At 46.2% G+C, this 12,752-nt stretch overlaps 1 pseudogene; it reads left to right on the forward strand.

Annotated features, from left to right (window-relative positions):
• The first annotated feature begins 11,727 nt into the window (after positions 1–11,727).
• Positions 11,728–12,365, forward strand: LOC116556788 (annotated as a pseudogene).
• The last annotated feature ends 387 nt before the right edge of the window (positions 12,366–12,752 follow it).

Below are 12,752 nucleotides of genomic sequence, written 5' to 3' on the forward strand. Positions count from 1 at the left end.
CTAGTTTTATTTGTTCTGTTATTTTATTTATTTCTGTTATTTTCTAATCAATCTTCCCAAGGGAGGATGCTATTGGGAAAGACGTTCATTCACCTCGGGGAGAAGGGCCTGATCTAGCTCTACACCCAGTGGCCCTGAGACCGCCTTTGTCACAATTCAATATCCAACTTCAAAAATCTACAATTGACTTTTGCTATTTCTAAGAGATTAAATTTTAAAAATGACAGAAAACTTTTCTAAGGTGCTGGGTTGGGAGACATAAGACTATGCTGTGGTCTCCACAATGTCCAATCAGGATATGGGTTTAAGAGATATAAATATATACATATGTTATTCTATATGTCATTTTAGAAAAATAAAATGATACCCCTAATATATAGGAAGAATGTAACTGATGTGTTGAGTGGGCAGACTTTTAAGAATTTGGCGATAGGATTATATATGAAAGAACTGACAGTTTTGCCCAATTTAATTTTACTCTGCCAGCAAAATGACACTTCACTTTCTTTATGCCTCACTTTTACCCACTAACCAAAAGTAATTTCATTTCAGTGTTAATATCACTTGCGTTTGTACCTTGTTATTCACAAGTCCAGGCTCCTCTTATCTCTGGGGTCTGTAGCTGTTGGTTTGCTTTTCCTGGGCTGCTTGGAAAACAATGGTGTGCAGTTCATCTGCTTTTAAAATCAATTACTAAATAATAAAAATGACAATAATGGCTGGAAGTGAAGTCACAAGTGTTTATAACTGTTGTTTATGGTGGAAAGTGGGGCTTGTTCCCAGAACTGGAAATAATAATTTACCTAGAAGAGGAGAGTGGAAGAAACCCCTTTATTTTCTGAGAGCTAATTCTACATTGTAGTTTTAAAATTATATTTGCAAGAAATGTGGAATAAGAGGGGGTGGTAGTTAGATGTCATTATCGGAGGGGGGGAATGTTTGGAACAGAGTTAACCTCACATACTTTTCATCTGAGATGTTTTAATTTATTGTGCAATATATACATAGATAAATCAAGCTGTGATGGGCTTCCAGTTCCAGCGGAAGTCTCAGGTCCCCTTAAATTATGATCAACCTCTTCAAAACATATATTTAAACAATAGAAATAAACTTCATTGGAATCCAGCGACCAATTTGGAAGCCATTGGAAGGGAAGACAATAAGATCTGATTACACGCACGGAGTCTCTGTGATGTGATATCCACTTTGCCAAGTCATTTTGCTGTTTTATTTATTAAATCTCTTCTTCTTCTTCTTTCTTTTTTTTTTTTTTTAAACAAACTTTCATTCATTTATGGTCTTCCGCAACCTGCTAATTTAACACTGGAGCGCGTTATTGCAGCGTTAGAAGGAGGGAGAGAGAGAGAGAGAAAACAACAATACTGCAATGATCCAAATGATACAGTAGAATTATAGCAATTATAGTTCTACTTGTGGAAGAAAACCTTGCTGAGATCAGGCAAACAAACTGAAGCCTTGTGAGGATAACAAGCGTCGGGATTGACAGCCGGTGCTGGGAAGAGCCGGAGGGCACAAACAGAAATATTTGCTTCCCCCCCCCCGCCCCCCGCCCAACTCCAACCAGTCAAGGTTAACCTCCTCAAATGCTGCTTTCAGAGTCTTATCCACTTCAGGGTATGCATTTTATGCTCAAATCGAGGTGTCTCCGCCTGGAAGTCTGGTATTAGGAGGAAATGTAACATAATCCGCTTGCCTAGAACTTGTCCCTCGCCTTCTCGGCCTCCTGCCTGCTCTCCACTTCCTACCCTGCCTCAGTTCTCCCCACGGCTGCTGGGATTTGTCTGTGGACGGTGTTTATTTGTTGACGTATTTTCAAAGGAGCAGCCCGTGGAAAGGTCCAAAGGGACGGATAGAACTTGGATTTCCTGGGAAGACTCTCTCGGGTTTGCTAATCCTTCCCTCTTCGCCGTGTCCTCCGCCTAAGCCGTGGGTTCCACATTTAGGGCTTGGCTGGGAGAGGTTTGTTGGGAAGCAGCTTTTTTGGAAGCGTCCCGAGGACCACGGCCGAGCCCTCAAGGTATGGACGCGTTAGTGCGATGGCTGTTAGGGTAACTCTTCTTATTTGCAAACTTTCTCACTTTCTGTTACTCGTCAGCAGCCGGGGGGAGGGGGTGGGGGAGCAAGAACCAGAGAGGAAAGAGACCCCCCTCACCGCCACCCCCATCAGCCATCCAGGCGGCAACCCAGGCTTGTTCAAGCTTTGCTCCAAGGACAAAGCTGGGCGAGTTGGTGGCAGCCTCCCGTCAGAAGACAGGGCGTGTGTCCCCTCTCACGGGTTAGAGGCTGGTAGTTGGGCTCCGAGCGCTCACAGAGTTCTAGGCGGGAGCTTCCCATCTCCTGCCGCACCCATCCCTCCAGGTTTCCAGACCCGAGGGAAAGGGAAACTTTACTGAGCCCTGTAATCACCACCGTTTGCTTTCTCCTCTCCTCCCCCGGACGGCGGGACCCCGCCTGCGGCCAGGGTCCAGGCGTCCCCTGTGCAGCGTTGACTCAGTAGCTGCTGCTCCGGGCGACCCTGGACGGAGTAGGCGGTGGGGGCAGGTGGGCACAGACTGACGCTCGAGTAAGATGCAGCGAGCGACCCCAAGCGTGTGTCAGTTCCCAGGCCGCGAGGACCCGAGCTGGGCTGTAGTCTTCCTCACCCCCAGCCTCCCCTCGACAGCCCCCTTTTCGGGCTCGGCTCAGCGCCACGGCCAGAGCGCGCCCCCTAGCGGGGGCTCCGAGTGGGCCTGGCTCTCCGGCCGCAACCTCTTGGGACTGAAGTTGGCAGATCCCAGTGATCCGGCAGGAATGAATGGGGGAAAAAAACAAAAGCCTTGGAAACATTTCCAAGTGTTCAATAAAAGACCCATCTGTACCTTTCTTCTCCAGCGCGTTCGTGGTTAATGTCCCCCCATGCGCGCAAGAGGGGAGATAATTGCTGGGTGGATTCTTGCCGGCGAACCTCGGGAAACACTAGACTGAGAAGTGAAATAATTGGGGGTGGGGCCAAGGCAAGCGTGCAGAGGATGCGACACCAGTCAGAAGTCTGAATCCGCAGTCTCTGGGGGTGTTCATGGAGGCCTGGCGGCCTGCGCCCTCCGATACCTCAGCCCCTGGTGGTGGTGGTGGAGGAGGATGATCCGGAGGCAGCTACTCTGAGATTTCTTTGGTTTGACATCGGCCTCTGTGGTACCTTCGCATCACTCATGGTCCCCTCCCATCTTCTGATTCCGAAGTACCCCACTCTCTGACTCTAAGTTCCCTGAGCTCAGATTTCGGGGCTCCCATCTTCTGAAGCTAGGATTCTCCAATTTTTGACTAGATGAGGCCCTACCTCCTGTCTCTGGGCTTTCTCTGTCTTCTCACTTGATGAACTCCTGGGCCACCACCCTGCTCCATCACCCCCCAGGCATCCTCCTCTCCCCCTCCTTTCACTTCCCCTGCAACATTTGCATCTGGAAATCCTCAAACCCCAGATTCTGCTACTTCCACTACTCATGCATTCCCGACTCCCTCTTGGTCTGGCCAGAAATTGAGAAAAGAGAAATGCAGGTTCTTGTCCAACCCTCTTCGACTTGTTCAACCTGGAAATGATTGAATTTTCTTGAAGCCCTTACAAACTCTGGTTCAAAAAAACTTAAAGAGGAAGCCTTTACAAATGTAAAAACTCCCAGTTCAAATCGTTCGCTGACTTACTTCTTTTGCACCGAGTATGTTCATCTGAACTCATCAATGAGAAAAACAGGAATCGTGCTTCTAAAGACCTGCAGGATTTTAAAGTTATACCAAAGCCACTAACACACTTGCTAGGTAGGGCCTAGAAAGGAAGAATCCAAAAATAGTAGTGACAACAGCTCCCAGAGTCCCTTATTTTGCGATGTGTCTTGCTAATTGGGAAGTTCAACACGAGGCTTTCCCTGCCCATACAAGGCTGGTATTTCAGAGCGGGAGGAGCAGGTGGAAGGGGTCCTGTGGGAAGGGAGGTGTGGGTGTTCTTGTGTTTAATTAAGAGTTGTATTGTGTGGAAGGGGAGGAGGAAAGATGCGGGGCTGCACAGCGCTCCGTTCCCTTCCTCACAAAATAACCTACAAGTGGAAATAAATAAATAAATAAAAAGCCCGCGACTAAGACGGAGCCGGCTCTGGAATAGATACTATTAGAACCACAGTGTTTCTGGAATAAAGATATCTAATTTCCTGCTGCAAATCACTTCCCCGATCAGAAAACACAAATAGCTGAACAGAAGAGGGGAAAAATAGAGGAGGAGGACGAGGACGAGGAAGAAAGGCCCCAGAATAAAAATAACTGCGCAAAAGGGCTTACATTCAACGCTCTGACAGGCGACTCCTCCAAACCTGGGGCAGTTCTATCCTCCTCCCAACGACCCCCACTCTGCTCCTGACTTTCCAACCCATCCGGGATCCCTTTTGAGGACACCCGGCATCTCTGAGGGAAGGGGGACGGCTCCCAGACTGAGGTTGGGACAGCGCTGGTGGCGGAAAACTGGGGCACTGAGGCCGGACCCTTGCGGCACCAACGGCGTCACCTCGTCTTCTAACCGGGCACCCCGGGCAGGGCCCTCCGCAGGGCACTGCTTGCCTGAGGCGGCCTCGGTTTCCTCGTCGGGAAGGAGGTGCAGGCAGCCCGGAGGCAGGAGAACTCCGGCCGCCCAGCCCGGGCAGTGCTACTTGGGGGTGTTGCGGGGGCGGTCCCGACGCCCCTTGTTAAGTCGCCTTCTGGGTCTCGGGGACTCGGTGAGCAAAGCCAAGACCTGACCCCTGGTGGCCCCAATGGCGCGGATGAATGAGGACGCTGGACTAGGGGCGCCCGCGAGAGGGCGCGGGCAGGGAGGCGGCCTGCGAGGTGAGGCGCCAGGCTCCTCGTGGGGCTCGGGACCGAAGGGCCCCCGGACGCACCGACTCGATCACCCCTCGAAAATGACGGTGGTAGCAGGTGCAGGCTGAGAGTGGAGGCAGAAGGAGTGGGAGGAGGAGAGCAAATACATCTACTCAGATGCTAATGCAGAGAGTGAGCCTTAGCTGTTTTTCTTTGGAGATTAAATGAAATCTCAAACGGATTTGTTTTTGAGTAGGAAATTGTAGATTTCTCACAATCGCATGAAATTTTGTGTTGCACGCCTCTAATCAACATCACATTCTTTGCCCCCACTTTAGGCTTTGCAGGTCTTAGTATAGTTCTTGGTACCCAGAAACATCTTTCCCGAACCAGAAAAGTGCACTGTGGCTGTGGGAGTGTGGAAGGTACTTTTATTCGGGCAAATGTCACTTGATGTTTCATCCTCATGAGGTGGGCGCTGACTGATCTTTTCCCCTGCCCCCATCTTTTATTTATCCAGGCCTCATTCTTTTCCTTCAGTTCTCCAGTTACTGCTGTTGGGGCCATTTCTTTGTTCATTACTCCTACAGTTTAAGGCTTGCAAGGGACTAAAAAGAAATTAAAAGCAAAGTATTTTGTTTAGAGAATCCCAGAAAGGCTGGAAAGAAAGGCGGTTGAAACCCACGGTTCAAGTGAAATTTAGACATAGGAGTGATTTTTACATATTTCTTTTCATGGATAATAGAGAGTTGGCGTTATCTGTCACTGTACATTCTACCTAATAAATAGCTGCAAGACTATAATCTAACAGGTGTAAAATTTCCCTTTTCTGAGAAATGAAGAAACCACCAACACTATCTTAAACAGTACAAATAGAAAATGCTGTTGTTGATAATCTTTCACAGTGTGCCGTCAATTCTAAGCTAGCTTGCTTTCTCTCTCTCTCTCTCTGTCTTTATTTTTTCCTTCCTTCCTTCCTTCTTCATGCAGGCCTGGTTTTTGGGGTACGGTGGTGTGTACCCCACACAGAAAGTTGTAAACAAAGATAGGCTGATTTAGTTTCTGGCCCCCCGCATACCTGGCAAAAATATCCAGGAGGGGCTTTTTACTCTCTGCCAACTGCAGAAAAAGACTGATCATCAGAGAAAATGCCTGTCCTTTCTTTCACTCGCTTCTCTTGATCTCCCCCAAAACTATGGCCTATTTAGTTATTAGGCATCACAGATTGGGAAAAGAAAAAGAAGCAGAGAGGCTCCGTTCCCTGGGAGGTCCCACTTCCATCTGTCATATGTTGAGTCCTGTTTTCCTCTCAAAGGGGGCCTTGTTGATGGAGGTTTTCTCTGCATTCATGTGTTCCCAGCCATCTCTTCAACAGCTGTCCCCCCACCTTCCCAGGATCCCATTGGTCAGGCTTGTCTCCCATTGCATGGAATGCAAAAATATCTCACCCAGAAATGTCAAAGACAGAGATGGAAACTGACCCAGGCAATGCTGCCCTTGCATGTCATCTTCGACCAGTTCTTACCTGTTTCCCCTCACTATCTTTCTCTCTTCTTCAGCTTCTGGGTTGAAGCATTTTGATGTTATTTCTACGAAGGAAAACGACATTAGAGTAACCTTTTTCTTGCATTACACTAAAGGGAGATTGAACTCTAACTTTGAAAATTGTGACATTCCAATGAGAGCTATATTAAATTGCTTAAAAACATTTCGAAGGCGTCATTGGTATTGTCTGTAGTGGTAAGTGAAACAAAGGATTTCAAAGCATGTCGGGTTTAATACAAACTACGCTCGTATTTAAGTCTTTAAGCTATTAAATAGAAGTGAGGAGAAAGGGGATGGTGAAAGAGTATCAGACGGGGATGGAGCAGAAAGACAGAAGATGCCTTATGGAAGACAATCCTGAGAATAAACGGTGGGAGGGATTGATTGCTTACTCTTTGCCAGCACTTAAGATGTTGTTTCGTGGCCAGGTGTGGTGGCTCACACCTGTAATCCCAGCACTTTGGGAGGCCTCGGCGGGCGGATCACTTGAGGTTAGGAGCTTGAGACCAGCTTGGCCAACATGATGAAATCTCGTCTCTACTAAAAATACAAAATATAGCTAGGCATTGTGGCACACACCTGTAATCCCAGCTACTGAGGAGGCTGAGGTGGAAGAATTGCTTGAACCCAGGAGGCGGAGGTGGCAGTGAGCAAGACTCCGTCTCAAAAAAAAAAAAATGTTGTTTCCTTCATATAAATAACATCAAAATGCTAGACTGCTGTTCTAAGTGCTTTTCACATGGATCAATGCATCCTCCAGACAGGCATGTAGTGATGGTTCTACTCCAATTCATCTTTTACAGATGAGAAAACTGAGGAACAGAGAAGGTGTCCAACTCAGCCTGGTTTTCCAACTGAAAGTCCTGTATCCTGGGAAATCCCTCAATCCCAGGCAAACTGCAATGGTTGCTCACCCGACGTGCAGGGAGAAGTAGTTTGCCCAAAATTGCAGAGGTGTGGAGCCAGGAGCCAGGAGCCAGGAGCCAGGATGGGAATGAACTAGGCAGTCTGACTCTGGAATCTACTGCTTTTTTTTTTTTTTTTTTTTTTTTTTTGAGACAGAGTCTCCCTCTGTTGCGCAGGCTGGAGTGCATGGCACAATCTTGGCTCACTGTAACCTCTGCCTCCCGGGTTCAAGCGATTCTCCTGCCTCAGCCTCCTGAGTAGCTGAGATTTCAGGTGCATGCCACCACACCCAGCTAATTTTTGTATTTTTAGTAGAGACGGGGTTTCACTATGTTGGTCAGGCTGGTCTCAAACTCCTGACCTCAGGTTGATCCTCCTGCCTCGGCCTCCTTAAGTGCTGGGATTATGAGCCACCCCGCCTGACCTGGAATCTACTGCTTTTATCCTCTGTAAATCTCACCCATTTTTACAGAATGAGTAACTTGGGCATTAGAGAGAGATGAACTGACTTGTCCACAGTCACACAGCTTGCTAGTAGCGGGTGGACAACTACAATTTGGGACTAATAAGTCTCACTTCTTTTCTACTCTCAGCTACCATCTGAAAGAGGTTTTGTTGAAAAGAAAGCCGCTTTAAAAAAAATCTTAAAGATAGAAGTAAGGACGAAATAAATATATTCAAAAAGGCATACTGAGACCATATTGAGACACATCGCGACCTGGCAGTATGAGGATATGTAGCAAAAGGAGGTCACCTATATTGTAAACACAATTTATAATGAAAGACAATTTCAAAATTGCAATAAGTACACAAAGAAATAATTACATGGCACATGTGGCCATTAGGCAGGGAACATTTTAACTCCCTAAAGCATTTGGTGTATTGTTCTGATTCCATTATTGTTCACTAATGATGGTCATTGTTCTACCTCACGTCATCCTCAAAACTGGCAGCCCCCTGCAGCAGACAGTGTTTCCAAACAGCTTCTCTAGGACCCTTCGAACAAACCTGCAAGAACTGATTACGTTCTGTGCATGGAGTGGGTAAGCAGGTTGTAGCTGGGCATTGGCCAGGAAAGAAGGCATTCTCACTTGGAACGTAGCTCATTGTATAAATGCAGCTTGACATCAATAAAAATAATCACTATTTGATGTATTTCTTATAATTATAGGTCATCTCTTGGTGAGGCTCTGCAGTTCGCAAAGTGGCGATTTGGCCTCTGCCATGCTGACGCCAGAGGCAGCCAGGCCCCAGAGCCTCTCCTGGCGGGCATCCTGAATGCCAGAAGCTTAGGCACAACTTCAGGGAAGAAAACATTTTAGAAATGGCGAGAAAACTGTGAGGGAGTTGTAACTGTAAACAGCAAATGTGCTAAAGACCAGAGACTTATGCAGAGCTAAAAGAGGGCAGGTGGAGCTGTTCTCAGTTTTTTACATGTGAAGAAAACATTGGGCTGACTCCATTCTGGTTCTGCAGAGCTAAAATGTGCCTTGATGATTGTTGTTGTTTTATTTAACACAAGCTCCCGGGGCTGCGTGAGGATCTGGGCTTGATGAGCCAAAGGATTCTGAGAAAAAAGGTGAACAGCTGTGGTTCTTGTCAAACACAAACTCTTAATTGTTGTTTAATCATTCCCCCATATTAGACATTTGTGATATTTTAATTGTTTTGCTATCGTAAATAACATTGTAATGAAAACCTTTGTGCACCTAACTTGTTCTTTTGCATTATTTCCTTTACATAATTTCCTGAGAGTGGGGTTACTGATTGAAGAGTATGAACATTTTAGTCTTGAAATATTGCCAAAAACGTCTCCAACTGGTTGAACCAATTGACACCACCTCTATATGAATGTACCAACTTTGCTACAACCTTGCCATCATTATGTTACCGCTTCCCCCCACCACCCCCGTCTCAAAATGTGCTGATTTAAATGACGCTATACTTGAATCTAGTTCTAACTCCATTCTCGGTATCTTCCCCATCACTCCAGCATCTCTATCTCTTGCCCTTTTGAATGGCTTGAACTAAGACGACAGGGATACACGAGAAGGTAATTCTGGCTGGGTGCGGTGGCTCACGCCTGTAAGGCAGGCAGATCACCTGAGGTCAGGAGTTCAAGAGCAGCCTGGTCAATATGGTGAAACCCCATCTCTGCTAAAAATACAAAAAATTAGCCAGGTGTGGTGGCAGGTGCCTATTATCCCAGCTACTTGGGAGGTTGAGGCAGGAGAATTGCTTGAACCCGGGAGGTGGAGGTTGCAGTGAGCTGAGACTGCGCCATTGCACTCCAGCCTGGGCAACAAGTGTGAAACTCTGCTTAAAAAAAAAAAAAAAAAAAAAAAGGTAATCCTAAAGCAGTGCACATCTGCCATGCTCAGCAAGTTTTCTGAAGACATCTGTAACAGAATGTGCAGTGCAGCGTGTGAGGCCCTGGGCTCTGGAATCAATGAGACAGAGCTTGGAGCCCATTCTTCCTACTTCTGGCTCTGTAGCCACGGGCAATTGAATTAACCTTCAGTTTCTTCACCTGAAAATTGGAGATGCTAAAAGTACCTGCAGCGCTGTGCTACACTATAGATGCTAAATAAAAGTTAGCTTATATTGTGCCTACGAATACTGAAATTCACATAATTTTACATGCTTTTTTGAGACAGAGTCTTGCTCTGTCATCCAGGCACAATCTCGGTTCACTGCAACCTCCGCCTCCTGGGCTCAAGTGATTCTCCTGCCTCAGCCTCCTGAGTAGCTGGGACTACAGGTGTGCACCACCATGCCTGGCTAATTTTTGTATTTTTACTAGAGTTGGGTTTTCACCATTGGCCAGCCTAGTCTTTAACTCCTGACCTCGGGTAATTTGCCTGCCTTGGCCTCCCAAAGTGCTGGGATTACAGGTGAAAGCCACCACATCCAGCCTTATTTTACGTACGTTTTTGAATGCTTGCATAATTATTTTTATGGAATATTGACCCAGGGCTAGAATTGCTCCACAGAAAGGTATGTATGGTTTAAACTATAGATATTGACAAAATGTCCTTTAAAAAGACTATTTCACTTTGTACCTCGACAAACAACATTGATAGCACTGGGTATTTTCAATCTTGTAAAATATTGTTAGTTTGATGAAGAACACCCAAGAGCTTTTTATTTTTTATTTTTATTTTTTGAGACAGGGTATAACTCCGTCGCCCAGGCTGGAGGGCAATGGTGTAAGCATGGCTCACTGCAGCCTCGAGCTCCTGGGCTCAGGTGATCTTCCCACCTCAGCCTCCCGAGTAGGTGGGACTACAAGCTCATGCCACCATGCCCGGCTAATTCTTTGTATTTTTTGTAGAGATGGGATTTTGCCATGTTGCCCAGGCTGGTCTCAAATTCCTGAGCTCAAGTGATCTCCCCTCCCCTGCCTCCCAAAGTGTTGGGAATACAGGCATAAGCCACTGGACTTGGTAGAACTTATTATTTTTATGTGCGTTTCTTTCATTATTAGTGATGTCAAGCATTTTTTCATGTAACAATTGGCCAATTGTATTGCCTCTTCTGTGACTCATCTGTTCTCAATTGCTTACTAATGTACAAATGATTTTACCCATGAGTGGTATGTCTTAAAAGTTTGCTAGAGCTTTATGAAAAGCTGGCCTGAGAATTACTGTGAGATTATCATTAGTTTTACTCTGATTTCCTTTAGATTCTAAGCATAATGGCTGCTGTTTATTTTCATGAGTTTATTTTATGAGCTGATAGACCACATTTCTTGGCCTCCCTTTCAGGAAAGAGTGGCCAATTTAGCTAAATTCTGGAGAAGGACACGTTTTGTGTGGTGTTTCCAGGAAGTCATCTTAAAAGAGAGGAGTTTTGGCTGAGCGTGGTGGCTCGCATCTGTAATCCCAGCACTTTGGGAGACCAAGGCGGGTGGATCACATGGTCAGGAGTTCAAGACCAGCCTGGCCAATATGGTGAAACCCTGTTTCTAGTAAAAATACAAAAATTATCCGGGTGTGGTGGCGTGTGCCTGTAGTCCCAGCTGCTTGGGAGGCCGAGGCAGGAGAATCGCTTGAACCTGGGAGGCGGAGGTTGCAGTGAGCTGCGATTGCACCACTGCACTCTAGCCTGGGTGACAGGGCGAGACTCCATCTCAAAAAATTAAAAAAAATAATATAATAAAAAAAGAGAGGAGTTTTATAGACCAATGTCCCTTTTTTAGATGGTTTGTCTTGAAGGGATGTGCAACAAAGACTGCTAATTGTGTCCAAATATCCATTCTTCTGCTGGTGGATTAAAGAGACTGCAAAGTTTGTGTCAGTCCCGGCTGCTGCTGGTAATGGGGCCCAGGGAGGGACACGCCAGAGTGGGGCCACCTGACCAAGGGAGCAACAGACACACCATCCGCCAATGCCTCTGCCGCTGAGGGCCCGCACAGACCCTCTGCTTCACTGTAGAATGAACCAAGGAGACTTAAACCCAGCAGCTATTCTGCATGCAGCAGAAGACGTTTAAGGAGATGACAGATGGGTGTCTCAGCACAACAGATTTGTTTTGGACTGTAAAGACAAAACTCCTGATGCATCATTTCCGGGAGACTCCATGGTGCAGTTAATGCAGCCATATGAGATATGGTGAGAGCTTTTATCCCCACTTCATTCACTGAATTTTGGAATTGGGGGAGATACAATACGACATGTTTCGTGGAGACTAAAGCATGGAGAACTGGAGAATATTAAGCCTAAGGTCATTGTTGTCTGGGTAGGAACAAACAACCATGAAAATATGGCAAAAGAGGTGGCAGATGGGATCAACTTATCAACATAAGGCAGCCACAGGCCAAAATCATTAAAATCATTGTATTGGGTTTGTTACCTCCAGGTGAGAAACCTAACTGTTTGGGGCAAAAGAACGCCAAGGTGAACCAACTCCCCGAGATTTCGCTGCTGATATTAACGTGCAGCTCCTGGATACCGATGGGGGTTTTGTACACTCGGAGGGTGCCATTTCCTGCCACGACATGTTTGATTTTTTGCATCTGAGAGGAGGGGGCTATCAAAGGTCTGCAGACCCCTGCATGAACTGATTTTTAGTAGAGATGGTTTCACCATTTTGGCTAGGCTGGTCTTCAACTCCTGACCTCGTGATCCACCCTCCTCGGCCTTCCAAAGTGCTGGGATTACAAGCGTGAGCCACCGCGCCCGGCAGAACTGCCATTTAAAAAAATATTCGGATAATAGATGGTTTATTCAGTATACCTATCAAATACATACAAACTGGATCTACAGATATTTTGAATTGGAACAGGTGAGTATTGAAGTAACACATCAAAATGTGCTGTGCAGTGATTCTACTTAATGTTCAAATTCAGTAACGTATGTTTTACATTCTACTGGAAAGGCAAATGGCAGTGTTTTTGTTTTTCTATGTTGGGTGGGCGGTTACTGATTTGTGCTAAGACCCACTTCTGATTGAAAGGGATA

The sequence above is a fragment of the Sapajus apella genome, unplaced genomic scaffold, assembly GCF_009761245.1.
Source record: "Sapajus apella isolate SASKATOON/1434 unplaced genomic scaffold, GSC_monkey_1.0 scaffold17, whole genome shotgun sequence".
In the NCBI taxonomy this organism is placed as follows: domain Eukaryota; kingdom Metazoa; phylum Chordata; class Mammalia; order Primates; family Cebidae; genus Sapajus; species Sapajus apella.